A 6,069-nucleotide genomic window follows, 5' to 3' on the forward strand; every position below is an offset into this window, starting at 1 on the left:
CCTGGAGCTTTTTATCCACCATCATCCACTCCCATGACCTGTTCAATATGACCTCAGTTTTAACATCAGAACAATAAAGAATTTGTGGTTGGCTTCATGAACGTGAATGTGAAGTCGCTCAGTCGTGTCTGACTCTTTGCGACCCCATGGACTGTAGCCCACCAGGCTCCTCCATCCATGGGATTCTCCAGGTAAGAATACAGGAGTGGTTGCCATTTCCTTCTCCAGTGTTTGGCTTCATGTGACTATAATTAAGGGACATGTGTTTATATTTGAGTAGAAAGGGTTGGAAAGAGTTGGGCACTACTGAGCACACACATGTGCAGTTTTAACTTTCTTAAACTTCCAAATTAATGATAGGTCATCATAAAATGTCTATACTTTTCTTACTGAATCATCCTATTTTCCTCTGAATATCCTTCTTCATTTCCTTTTCCCCCCTTTCTTCTCTCCTGCCCCCGCTCCCCATTCCTTAACTCTTCTTTTGCTTTCCTTCACCCTGATTTCTCTTTTTCTCCCTCTCTTGTCCTCTAGTGGAACTGTGGATCTCTGAGTGTATGGATGACAGCAGGCCCCAGCATCTTCCATGTTACGCACAGGGTTCTGAGCACAGCATGCCTTTGGCCCAGGCAGGTGGGGGAGCTGAGAGAAACAGGCTAGCCATCTGGAGACGAACATATGGGTGGTGTGGCACACATTCTCACAATTGTCGGCTGCGAAGATCAGAAATAGAAAGGGGAGGTTTGACTCCTCTTAATCAAAGCCAAGAAAAAGAGACATTTGAAAGGGGTACCAATGTGAAAGGATCCCTATTTGAAAAAGAAGCATAGGTTTCCTACATTTGCATATAAGACTGAATTTTTTAACTTTAGAGATATTTCCACTTTTATTTAACTCTCGAGTGCTTTCTTTTTTATCTTATCATCATCTTCATTGCCATTATCTTAATAGCTACTATATTAGCAGCTTGTTACTGTTCAGCCCCTAAGTCCTGTCCGACTCTCTGCAGCCCCATGGACTGTAGCCCGCCAGACTCCTCTGTCCATGGAATTCTCTAGACAAGAATACCGGAGTAGGTTCACATTTCCTTCTCCAGGGGATCTTCCTGACCCAGGGATTGAACCTGCATTGGCAAGCAGATTCTTTACTGCTGAGCCACGAGGGAAGCCGTATTAGCAACTTAATGAAATGCTAATTGTTTACTACAGAAATTCCATTAATTTTAAGATGAAAAGAACAACTGTGGGAATTTTTTTCTTTCCTTCTGGTAGCCAGATTCCAACTCAGATAAACTGAAACAGAATCTTGGATATTGAGTACAAAAGAGGTACAAAATAGTGTGAAAATGGAGTAGGTTTTTTTCCTTAAAAATAACACTCCCTAGGTTTATTTTAATAAATAATAACTAAATTTGGTATATTTATAAAAAAAAAAAACTCTGTCCTTGAACTCAGGAGTGCTGTGTTTTAGTTCTAAGTTTGATCTTTGCCAGAGCTTTAATCAAATAACATTGGTTTGGGGACTCTCTTGCCTCATCTCAAAAACAAAGAGATCAAAATAAAAGATTTCTATACTCAGATATCCACTGATGGAAATTACATATATATATATATATATTTTGCTATAAGTGAAATTGAATAAAATTGGGTTTTTGTATTATACACTAAAACAGACAGAGAGTTTTGTTAAGTTGCCTGGTTAAACAGATTAGAGTGGTGGTCTTATAATTACAAGGAATGGTTCCATGATGACTATTTTATTAGCTAATCTACTCTCTATAGAACTGTATGAACAAGAAAGTTGAATGGCATGTATAGAGGGAAAAAAATTATTAACTTGACTATTGGGCTTATTTCTGAACATATCATTTTCAGAGTTATTTGTATTTACCTAGACAATGAAAACTCCATTCAAGGAGGAGTGAATGGGGTTATAAAAGATCAGAAAACATTTAACATAAAGGTTGATTGAATAAACAAATGGCATTATTATTTCTGAAGTGAGAACATCTGAGTCAGAGTGGGGAGCATGATGCTTCTCAAAGATCTGAAGGGACATTAGGTAGAAAATGAGTTACAGTGCTTGATGTGGACTAAAGGCAGTCCACTCACGTCTTCCAAAACTATTTATTGAGTAGATATTATGTGACAAACCATGAGTTAGATGCCACAGATCAGATATTGAGCATAAACAAATATAACACCCATCAGTTCAGTTCAGTCACTTAGTCATGTCCGACTCTTTGTGACCCCATGGACTGAAGCACGCCAGGCTTCCCTGTCCATCACCAACTCCCAGAGCATGTTCAGACTCATGTCCATTGGATCGGTGATGCCATCCAACCATCTCATTCTCTGTTGTCCCCTTCTCCTCCTGCCTTCAATCTTGCCCAGCATCAGGGTCTTTTCCAATGAGCCAGTTCTCTGCATTAGGTGGCCAAAGTATTGGATGAAACTCCAGCTTCAGCATCAGTCCTTCCAATGAATATTCTGAACTGATTTCCTTTACGATTGACTGGTTTTATCTCCTTGCAGTCCAAGGAACTCTCAAGACTCTTCTCCAGTACCACAGTTCAAAAGCATCCATTCTTCAGCACTCAGCTTTCTTGTGTTTCATCCAGCCCAGAATCTTGCATGATGTACTCTGCATATTTATAGAAAATTCTGACCAGAATCTAATGAATCCTAGAAATAAATATAAAATTATAAGTATGACAAGTGCTTTGTAGGAGGAAAATTGATCTAGATAGAGAGGTCAGTGATTGTTTTCTGGGGAAGAAACCATTGGAATCTGGAACATGAATGAATAAGATGGAATTAACTTAGCAAAACAATCATTTTGTGCATGTGTATATATGTGTGTTCTTGAGAACATGGTTAAAATAGAAGATTTTTTTTTTCTTTTAAGGTAGAATGAAACAGCAATGCTAAGGTCTTATCGTAGGAGGGTCATGGTCTAAAAGAGAAACCAAACAGGTGATTGGGACACAGGTTGGCAGATTGTGTGGAATGAGTTGAGGCTGTATAAAGGGGCTAAAGCACTTAGGATGTCATAGATCATATGAATTGTGATCAGCATCCACTGAAGTGTGTCATGGGATGAAGCATGTGACATCATTACATGATTATTTAGATAAGTGTAATATGAGAACCATTGAAAGAGACAGAAAAGTACTGTTGATCAACTGGTCAGGGAGCTTCCGGTTCCAGACAAGAAACAGTGAAACTTAAATGGTCAGGGAGGGGAAGTCGGTATATGTGGGAGAGTTTAAGAATAAGGAGCGACATAATTTTTTGTTGAACTGTACAATGGGAGAGAGAAAGGGAGGGTGTCAAGAGTGACTCCTGGGTTTCCAGCTTGTACAAGCTCCAGATGATGGTGATTTCCTTGTTCCCTGGTAAGATTATGCAGAGGAGACTGGGTTTAAAGACTTGCTGTAGATATTATGGGTTGAACTGAGTCTTGCTGAGCTCATGTTTCATGCTCAAAATTTTTAAATTACAAAGTCCTTACACACATACAGTCAGAGAGTTAAGTCACAGTTCAGTATTCATGAAAGCCAGAGTTGCTGAAAGACTGGGAGAGAAAGGGCAAATGAAGAAGGACCTTTGCAAAAGCAGCTTGACTCTTCTTAGTCTTGATCTTGTTTTAAACCAATGCTGAGACAAGCATAAAAGGAGCCCTCAGCAAATATTCAGCAAGGACCCACTGTGACATTACCTAGAGGTCTGTATTCAAGGTTGAAAGTACTACCAGAAGAAATTCGCTCACCTGTGTCTTCCTTGCTTGGCGTTAAGCCTCAGTGCCTGCTGACAATTCAAGCTGTTAATAAAAAGAGGGCAGCCTTTTCACCCACGTCAACAATAAAATATATAAATAAAACACCATGTGAAGAAATGCATAAGGCAAAACAAGTAAAGAAATAGCTGAGAAAGGAGAAAGCAAAGTCAATAAATGCTATCGATTAAGGATGTTTTAAGAATGTAAACATTCAATATTGAAAAGAAAACAGAAACATAATTGTAGATGCTGTTTAATATTTGCACAGCCTTCATTAGAATGCTCAGTACAGTTAAACTTTTTTAAGGAAAACCTTTCTGCATAAATATAATGTGCATATGATTTAAACAATGTTCTCTTCAGTTGTCTGAACTACTGTATAAAATAGCTCCAAATTCCCACTGACTGCTAGGACCTCTCCAAGTTATCTAAAACAGAAATTGTAGGACATTTGTGAAGTTTTACAGTTGGTATACAATTCTTTTAATATCTTCAAGTTTTTAAAATTTTTGTGTTTGGCAGTACACTATGCTGTGGAAAACTGTAGCATGTCTTTCTCAAATATCTTGGGTTTACGACAGAAAGACATCATTAAGAAATCAATCATTCTCCAGGTTGAATCTTTTCCAGTTTTGTCTCGGAAATAGTCAGCAACTTCAAGCTTTTAAAATGATCATTTCTTTGATAGCCTATGGGCTGTTAAATCATGCAAATAATTAATGATGTAATTAACACATAAAGCAACACTTGCAAAGTTTGGTGCTATGAAAATTAGCTAGACTTTTACAGTAAATAGACAATAAATTCCAAAGAAAAGAGAAGTAAAGAATACATATTGAGATTTTGTTTTTTGTGTGATGGTGCCACAACTAGAGGAAAAATTTGTAATTGGCCCTTTTGGTGGACATGAGAACAAAATAACATAAGCATTTATAATACTAATTGATCAGTTGGTATACTTACTATCGCCTAAAGCTGTTAAGTCCAGTTTTCTGACATGTCTTCAGTTGAGAAGGAAGATCAATTATAATGGATTGTAGAGGGGAAAATATTTTTCTAGGAAAAAGTGGGAAATTGTGCTGAGGACCCTGGCTTCAGGCAAGCTCCTTTTAAATCTCTACACTCTAGGAGATAATGTAATTGTTCCTTGACCAAATTTTCCCTTTCTCCTCCGCAACTCCTGCCCCACCATCAAAAGTGGCTCAGCCCTGCCATGTTCCCACTACTTTTTTTCCCTATCATCTTTCATTCTTAACAGCAGCCATTCTAGTTGATATTATGTTATGCACTTTTTATTTCATAAGCATTTCTTTCCTTCATTAGAACTGAATCTTGTCATTTCTGATTATATTCCTGTTTCCTAGAAAAATGACTAACAGTTTCAAGGATTCAAACAGTATAATTTTTACAAGTAAGCCCTTATGTGACAGGTATAATTGAAGGTGCTTCATATATATATTTTCTTTAAATACCTCAATGAAAGTGAAAGTAAAGTCGCTCAGTCATGTCCGACTCTTTGCGACCCCATGGACTGTAGCCTACCAGGCTACTCCATCCGTCCATGGGATTTTCCAGGCAAGAGTACTGGAGTGGGTTGCTATTTCCTTCTCCAGGGGGGATCTTCCCTACTCAGGGATTGAACCTGGGTCTCCCACATTGCAGGCAGATGCTTTTACCATCTGAGCCACCTGGGAAGTCCTAATACCTCAATAGGTTTAGCTTATAATAAACACTCAGTAAAACTAATTTTGTTAAAATAAAGCAAAATATTCTTCCAGTGTAAGGATGTTCTTGAATACCAGCTAAGTCTACCCAACTTTACTGGTTGAAATATTTCCAGTGACTTATTTATTGATAAATGACTATTTGACCAAATTTCCTACATCAAACATAGAGAAAGCAAGAGAATTCCAGAGAAACGTCTACTTCTGCTTCATCGACTGCACTATAACCTTAAAACTCAACATTCAAAAAATCAAGATTAGGCATCCAGTCCCATCATTTCATGGCAAATAGATGGGGAAACGAAGGAAACAAAGGATGTGAAATTGTTAGTTCCTTGGTCATGTCTGACTCTTTGCAACCTCATGAACTGTAGCCCACCAGGCTCCTCTATCCATGGAATTCTCCAGGCAAGAATACTGGAATGGGTAGCCATTCCCTTCTCCAGGGGATCTTCCTGACCCAGGGATCAAACTGAGGTGTCCTGCATTGCATGTAGATTCTTTACCATTGAGCCACCTGGGAAGCTCTATGTTTGCAGCTACAGGTACTTAGTTAACTAGATCC

This window comes from Bos indicus, chromosome 22, assembly GCF_029378745.1.
Source record: "Bos indicus isolate NIAB-ARS_2022 breed Sahiwal x Tharparkar chromosome 22, NIAB-ARS_B.indTharparkar_mat_pri_1.0, whole genome shotgun sequence".
NCBI classification, from domain to species: domain Eukaryota; kingdom Metazoa; phylum Chordata; class Mammalia; order Artiodactyla; family Bovidae; genus Bos; species Bos indicus.